Source organism: Penaeus monodon, chromosome 9, assembly GCF_015228065.2.
Source record: "Penaeus monodon isolate SGIC_2016 chromosome 9, NSTDA_Pmon_1, whole genome shotgun sequence".
In the NCBI taxonomy this organism is placed as follows: domain Eukaryota; kingdom Metazoa; phylum Arthropoda; class Malacostraca; order Decapoda; family Penaeidae; genus Penaeus; species Penaeus monodon.
The window spans coordinates 29,194,091-29,203,927 of NC_051394.1; positions in this window are offsets into that span (position 1 = coordinate 29,194,091).

Genomic DNA, 9,837 nt, shown 5'->3' on the forward strand with positions numbered 1-9,837 from the left:
GCTTGGAATCCCCTTAGTTCCCGCTAACCACTTCCCCCTTCTCCAAAGCAAAAATGGGATTACACACACTTTCTCGCCCTACCATTCCCTCCAGGTAAATGAGGTGTTGCCCCCTTTTATGGGTTTCCTCCTGTCCTCCCGCCCCCTGTGACCCCCAATATCTGGGAAAGGAGAGATCGACTTCCGCGTCGTTTGCTCTCAAAAAATGGGCTACCCTCGTCATTTTTTCTCGACATCGCGTCATCCAAGGGGACAGCGGACCTTCTATCCCGACCCCCTCTCCTAAAGGGGACTTCCCCACCTGCCCGTCCTCAGCCTGCCCTAAAACTGAGGGATTACTCCCCTTTTGCCCCCTCCTTTTTTTCCTCTCCCAAATGCAGGTTGGGTCTTTCCCCCAGGGAAAACTCTCCGTCGTAACCTGGCCCCCCAAACCCGTCCCCCCCTCTACCTCGAAGGGGGGGGACCTATGCTGTTTCCCTTTTGGGGGGCCCTTTTATGATAAGCCCCCACTTTGGCCCAAAAAGGGGCCATCTCACTAATTTTCCCCGTCTCAACATCCCGTAAGTGTACCCAGGGAACACAACAACAAAAGCTCTCTTTTGGCCCATCAGTGGGGCACAGGCCATAGAGGAAATGGTCCGCCCACCAAATTGCCTCTCCTTTCGCTGGTGTCCATGCCCGCAACTGGGGGGAAACCTCCTTAAAAAGGTTGCTCCCCAATTTTTAACTTGAACAGCGGCTTTTCCCCATGCCGATAGTCCCCCTCGCTTCCCTACCTCCCCCTTTCTCCCCTATGCCGGGCCCAAAACCCGCGCATAGTCCGCCTGATTCTCCGACCCTGACCCACCTCTCTTCCCTTCCCTTGTCTTGGGCCTCAGTCTCCCTACGTTTAAAACTGCCTTTTTTCCTCTGCCTCTCTCTTTTTTTACCCCCCCCCTTTTGTTTCCTCTTTAAACCTGAAGATAGTACCAGGTGGAATCGGGAAAAGTGTCTCATTTTAATAATTCTAGTCTTGGTTTGTGGGTTTTTTTACTATAGTACAAAATGGAAAAGAGTTGTTCCATTCATTAATATATATATATATATATATAAAAATATTAATAGATAATATATTAAAAAAATTAATATTATATATTATATATATATATATATATATTTTAATAGGGTATATATATATAAAAATATATATATATAATTAATATATATTTTAAAATATTATATACTATATATATACACCCACACACACACCCCAACACCGACATAAAAAACAACACATATCTCTTTCCTCCTCGCTCCCCAATAAAATAAATAATATATATATATATAAAAAAAATATCCCAAAAAAATTAATATAAATTAAAATCTAATATAAAATAATTTCACACACAAAACCCCCCCCACACACCCCACTCCCCACCCCACACACACAAAAACCCCCACCCCAAACACACAAACATAAAAATACATTTAAAAAAATACACAAAACATATCTCTTTCCTCCCCCCGCTTCTCCCAAATAAAAATTTTATACATTTTATATATTAAAAAATTTTCTATTTTAAATTTTTATATATATATATAATATATAAATATAAAATTAATAATATATATATTATATATATATATAATATATACACCACACACATTTTGTGGATATATTTTAAATTAAAAAAATATATAAAAAATATTATAGATTATTTTAAAATATATATTTTATATATTAAAATTTAATATAAAACCCACACCCACACACACACACACCCCACACACCACACACACACACCACATAAAATAAAATATATATATATATATAAATATATATATATTATATATATATATAATATATATAAAATATATATAATAATATATACATATATATAATATTAATATATATATATATAATAAAATATATTCTATATATAAAATATTTAAAATATATATATTATTTATATACAAATTTTATTTTCATGCCGCGTATAAAAATACATAATAATATAATAATTTTTAAAAATATATATTTTAAAATATAATTATATTTTATAAAACTATATATATATATATTAATATATATATTTTAATATCTATATAATATATATTTATAATATATATAAAATATATATATATATATAATTTTGAGTTATGGAGTGAAAAAAAAAAAAAGGGAAAAACAAATGATTTTTTCCTTTTTCTTCCCCTGTCAGAAAGAGAATGAGCAACCGCCGACGACGGAAGAGCAAAAAAACGCAGTTTTTTTCCCCAAAAATTGGGTTCAAGAAATAAGAACCGGGGGAGCCATAAAAAAAGGGAGAGTTATCAAAAAAAATTTTAATTTTTTAGGGCGTAATTTATGTTTTCCCCGATGAAAATGCCCAAAAAAAAGATACCCTATTTAAAAAACAAATCTACCAAAGAAAAGATAGAGGTCTACAAAATGTCCCTTTTTTTTTTTTCTATTTACTGAAATAAGGGAAAAACCTTTTCAAACACTGATGACATAAATTTACCTATTCCTCTTTTTTATGCTCAAAAAGCTGAGAAGGGAAACTTAAACCCCCTTGCTAATACAAAAGTTAGTGTCTACCGAACCAAAACAAAACGAGTCTTAAACCCCCTACCACCACCTTTGAAACCTCCCCCCTATTCATGGGCCAATTTCCCATTCCCAGTGAAAAAACCCCCCCACACCGCATTCACATTCTTTTAGGAAAAATCCCTTTGTCCAGGGTGCTGCAACACCATCAAACCCCCCGCCCAATTTTTCCCCGCCCCCTTCACCCTTTCCCCCCCCCAAAAACACTCTTCAGCCCCCCTTCCCCCCCTTCCCCTGGGCCTTTTCCCTTTCCCTTGAACTCCCCGCCGGGACCTGACCCCCCGAGGACTCGGAGGGCCCTCATCGTGGTCAACCGGCGGTGCCCCTTTAAGCACTGAGTCAGAGGAAGGTAGGCCCCGCAATGTGGGGGGGGAAAACAAAAAGGGCCAGACCCGGCCCCAGGGGAAAATAAAACCTTCGAGTAAATGAACCAGAGGAACCTTTCGAAGCCAAAGCCTAAATCAGCACCTGGAGGATACCCAAGCCCAAAAAAACTTCTGCAAACTTGCAAAAATTTTTTCCATGGGTTTAGGCCAAGAAAGAAGAGGGAAGTTGCTCGAAAAGGGTTTGACGGGTCCTTTTAATTTTTGCAGCGAAAAACCCAAAACCCCGCAAAACGCCAGGGCAAAAACGTAAAAAAAAAACGAGGTAAACTGTTTCCCCGCGGGGGCACCCATTTTCCGGAGAGTATACATGGTGACCAAAAGTGTTGCAAGATGTGGAACGTGAATGGTTGCGCCACCGTTTGGGAAATGCTCTCACTTCAGCTTTTCAATTTTCTCCCCCCCCCCCTCTGACCCCCAGCCCCCAGCTACCTCCATTGAAAAATACTCTGGGACGCCGGTGAAGATGACAATGGTATTTTTGGGCGAGCAGGGCACGGATGACGTTGTGGCCGAAAAAGTCAAGTGAGATGAGATTTTTAGGGTGTACGACTAGTGCCCCTGTTCCCAAACAGGCAGGGGCTTAAGACTTCTGGTTCACTTTAAAACTGGTCGCTGCTTTGTCCCCCAGGTGAGTGTCACAGAGATTTTTACTCTTCCCAAAAATTCAAATGCTTTTTGACTTTTGATCAGGAAAATTTTGACCTTATTAAATTTATATCAAACTGGATTTTTTGGGTTAGGGCTATTTGGGAATATGGGTCCCTAAATTAAAAATGGTTATTAATTTTGGGAAGATTCTAATGAAGGAAATTATGGAAAAAAGTATTCTTCCCTTTTCCTTATTATTAAAGTATTTGGGGTTTTCAATTCAAGGGTAAATTTTGACCAAAACCCAAAAACCACCTTTTATTAAGATTTGATTTTAATTACAGGTAATTTTTTCTTCCCTTCAGGGGCCCAGAAAGGGTTAATTCTCATACCTCCGCCATGTGACCAAGGGAGGGCCCTGGCGCCTTTTGGGAGGGGCTCCGGAAAAGACAACTGAGGGCAAGGGCTTTCCCCAAGGCTGAGGCCCAGAAGACGACCTCCCTCCGTCGGGCTTTCACGCCTACTTCGCAAGATCGCCCAAAGGGGAAAGTTTCGAGAGCCCTTTTTGTACCTGAGGAAAAATTTGCTCAAGGGAGGGCCCGGTCACCCCCGAAAACACAGTGAGGAGGACCTAGCTAAGGGAAAAGCACTATTCAGGAAGGGAGAGAGATACTCCACAGTGTCCCGAAAGACATGGAGAAGACGAAAAGGGGAAATATCCCTTTTAGAGACTAACAGAGCACAATACAAAAATTGAGAAACCAAATGACCCCAAGGCAGGGAAAAAAAATAATAAGGGATTTGGAAAAAACGTTTAAAACCTAAAGGTCCGCAAGAGACCAGGATAAAACAGAAGGACTCTCCCCGAAAACCCTTAAAAAATGTGACACAGATGACCATTTTTAAAAACCCCGCCCCAGATACCGAAAACAGGAAATTATAAATGGGTGGAGTGGAAAAAGGAGTAATTCATTTTGAAAATTTGGTGTTTCTCTAAGACGGCGAATAGGGGGTGGTGAAATGATAGACAACTTGGGAGAAAGAGAAAATAAACCCGAGGGTTTTTAGTGGATCTCAACGACACCACTACCCCGGGTTTTAAACCCTTTTCACCAACACACCCGAACGGAAAGGAGTAGGGGGGCCCGTGCACTCTTCAACTTGATTCCAGAGACACAGGGCGTTCCAGGAGTCTGCTCATTTCGAACAGACTTCAGGAAACGAAATTTTGGAGAAAGATGCATTATCTTAAAAAATGACAACATATACAAGGGGCATCAGCCATCCCCGGGGGGGAGGAAAGGGAAAGGGAAATGGTCCGAGAAGACGGAGAATCAACCCCCCATCCCAAAGACAAATTTTTTCAGAAAGCCATCCAAGGGAAAATGGGCCCAAAAGGGCAGGGCACTCGGCGGGGTTTATTTAAAGGGCGAGGGAAAAAAGAACAAGGGGAAAGGGGGAAACCCGATAAAACCAGCTTCCGTAAGTCACGTGAAAAAGAAAGGCAGAGATACTAGTGGTACATTTTCCCGGGGTGTCATCCAAAAGCCGTAAACAAATGGTGTAAGGATACACCTTTTATATGGGGAGTTCATCAAATCGGGAAAAAGTTAGGGGGAGGGCCCGGAACTAGAAAATCAACTGAAATAACAAAGAATAAAAGGAATCTATTCAAAAAATTAAAGTTTAAAAGGTTACGAGACCTGCAAAAGGGCCAAGGGGTTTTTCCCGGAAAAAAAAAAATGTTTCTTTAAACCGGAAAAAAAAACAATGGAAACCCCAAAAAACGAGGGATTAAAAGAAAAGAAAAATCCTGTAAAAATCGAAACCAAAAAAAATCATGTGAAACCCCTTTAAAATTGCGTCGAAGAAGGAAAGGAAAAGCCAGATCATTTTTTCTCAAAAAAATCCAAACTTTCTGTCATCTTTCAAAAAAATTTTAGTGTATATAAGTATTTGGGAAGGAAAGCGCTAAAGTTTTTACTATAATTTACGATTTTTGCACAATTTCCCCTCATACAAAAATTTCAAATTCCACATTTTTATACATACAACTCCCGCACCACAAAACCACACAAAAAACACCCCACACACATAAAACACGCACGCACGCACACACCCCCACACACACCCACACAAAACACACAAAACACAACACCACACACCCCACACACACCCCACACACACCCCACACCCCAAACATAAACCCCACACACACCAACACACAAACATAAAAACACACTACACCCCCACACACACACACACACAAACAAAAAAAAACAAACACACACACACACACATACTAAAACACACCCCAAAAAAGACAAAAACACACACGCCGCAAAGCACGCACAAAAACACAACAAACACAGACACACACACACAGACACACAAAACCCCACACAACCCCCAAACACACACACACACACACACACACACCAACCCCACCCAACACACACACACACACACCACACATATATATTATTTTATATTATATAATTATATATATATATTATATATATATATATATAATTTTAAAAATATATATACCCACCACAAAAACACAAACACTATATATATATATATATATATAAAAAAATTTTTTTTTATAATATAATATATATATATATATATAAAATATTATATATTTTAAAATATATACACACACACACACACAAAATATATTATTAATATAAATATATTTATATATATATAATTTTTATATATTTTAATTTTATATATATTATAAAATAATATTATATTAAAAAAAATTTTTTCAATTTTAAAATTATATATAATTAAATATATATATATATATTAAGGGGGTTTTTTTTAATGTACATATTATACATTTATATATATATATAAATATATAATTATAATTTTAAAAATTTTTATATATAAAATATTATTTTATTTTATATTTATATATAATGCAATATTATAATTTTAAAATGCAAAATATAACATGTGTGTATGTGGTGCATGTATAAAATTTTAAAATATATTAAAATATATTATATTAATATATATAATATAATTTTATTATATATATTTTATATAATATAATATACCATTTTATACATAAATATATATATAAAATAAAATATATATATATATATATATATATATATAAAATATATATATTATACACTATTTGTGTGTGTTTTAAATGGTTTTATCTGATCTATGTCTGTGTTTTTGTGGGTTGTGTGTGAGTGTGGGTGTGTGTGTGTGTATGTGTGTTATTTGTTTTGTGTGTGGGTGTGGGGTGTTTTATGTATGTGTGGGGTGTGTGTGGGGTGTGTGTGTGGGTGTTGTGTGTGTGTGTGGTGTGAGTGTATGTCTGTGTAAAAAAAATATAATATAAAATAAGATATATAACATATATATCTTTACATATATATCCCTATTTATATTTGAATACACAGATAGATAATATCTTATATATTTTGGCATGTATGTATTATATATTATAAAATATATTATATATATATTTTATAAAATATATATTTATATATACAATATAATATATATATATATTTTTATATATATAAAATATTTTATATTATATATATATATAATATAATATATTAAATAATAAGGGCCCGGTGGCCCAATGGTTGAGGTCCCGGGCTCCCAAAGGGTATCACAACGGCAATTTTGAATTCGAGGGGTTTGAGTCACCGACCGCCGGTTTTCCCCAGGGCCCAAAGGGAAATTCACCTTAAAATTTCCTGCCTAGCCCCTGGGGGGCCAAGCCAACCCCCAAATCAAGTGCTGGTCCCAAAACCGGATAAAAAGAGAGAATTATTACCTAAAAAGGTTTTAACCGGGGGAAATTTTCGTGGAAAAGGGAAAAAGGGGGCCCCCACCACGATCAAATCAAAGAAACACACAACATGAAAAACACAAATTTAAAACAGGGTGGGACCAAGGGGGCTCAGACAGGGAAATTACCTTTAAAAGAAGAAATAATAAAAAATATAATAATAATAAATTAAAATTTTATATATAAAAAATAAAGATATGTAAAATATATATAATAATATATATATTTTATATATATATTCAAAAAAATATAATATATAATTTTATAAATAATATTATAAAATAATAAAATTTTAAATAATTTTTAATACATACGTATAATACCGATATTTAAGGGATATATTATTTCTGTTATAATATATAAAATATATAATATAATATATATAATAAATAATAATATAAAATATAATAAAATACAAACAAAACAAAAAACAATACATAAATAAATGTATATATAGCATAATATACAAACTTTTTAGATATGTATATATATATATAATATATATATTTTAAAATATATATAATTTTATAATATATATATATGTTAAAAAATTTTATGTATATATAATTTTTTTTAAGTATAAAATATAATACACACACGTATGATATACATACCAAACAAAAATTTTTGTGTATATATATATATAATTTTAAAATATATATAAAATATATATTAATATATTAATATTATATTAAAATTATATAATATATATATATTTTACATATAAAATTTTAATATATATATATAAAATTTTTATTATAATATATATATATTTATTATATATATATTATATTAAAATTAATGCATATGTGTGTGTGCTATATTGTATTAAAAAAATATATAATAAATAATTTTTATATATAAAAAAAAATATTATAAATATATATATATATATATAATAATGGTATATATACAGAAAAGTTTTGTATATATTGAAATTTTTGGGGTATAAAATATAATATAATATATATATTATATATTATAATATATTATATATATATAATTTTATAAATATATATTGGTGGGGGGGGGTGTGTTGTGTGTGTGTGTGGTGTGTGGTTTTGTTTGTAGATATATATATGAAAATATAATACTAGATATAATCAAAAAGGTGGTATGTTTTTTATATTTTTATATATAATATATATATATTAAAATATATATATATTTATATTTATATATGTATAATCTTTTCTATTATCGGGCCATCTATCTATTTTATTTTATCTATCTATCTATTATAATTTTATTTTATAATTTTAATATATATATATATATATATATATATATATTTTATATACCCATAAAAACAAACACACACAAAACACAACACACCACACACACACCCCACACACACAAAACACACACACACAAACACACACAAAAAAAACAAACCACACCCCACACAAAACACACACACCACACCCCACACACACCCACACACACCCCAACAAACACACAAACACACAGACACACACACACACACACACACACACACACCCCACACCCCCCACACACACACACACACACACACACACCCACAACACACACACAAACACACCACAAAACACCCCAAAAACACGCACACGCATTCATTATTTAAATTTTGTGTGTGCGTCGTGTGTGTGTGGGGCGTTATTTGAAAATATATAAATATAGATATATTTAATATAAATAATATAAATATATATATAAATATTAAACCAGGGAGATAAACAACATACAAATATATATATATATAAATATATATATAAAATAATAATATATAATATATATATATATATATAAAATGTATAATTTTTAAATTTTTTCTGTATTTATTTTTAATACCAATAAATAAAATATGTATACAATATAACATATTACATATGTAAAAATTATATATAATATATATATTATATATTAAAATATATTTTAATATATATATATAAATTTCAATATTTGCATGTACATGCACATACACAGACACGGAAAACCCCACACACACACACACACACACCACCCCACACACCACAACCCCACACACACCCCACACACACACCCCACATATACCCACACCCCCACACACATACGCAAAACGCGCACACAAACACAAACAACACACACATATTCGCATTCACATATTTAAATTTTGTGGGTGTGGTGCGTGTATAAAGATATATTAATAGATAAATAATTTTTATAATATATAAAATATATATATATATTTAAAATTCTTATGCGAAATACATACATTTGTTAAAAAATATATAATAAAAAAAATATATAATATATATATAAAAATATTATATATATATATTATATATGTATATATTCATATAATTTCTTTTATTTTTTTGTAATCAAAATAATTTTTTTTTTTTTTTTAAAAGGTAGGTTTTTTTTCTGAGCCGCCGTGGTCACCCGCATGATACTTAAATTTTAAATTTTTTTCAGTTGTG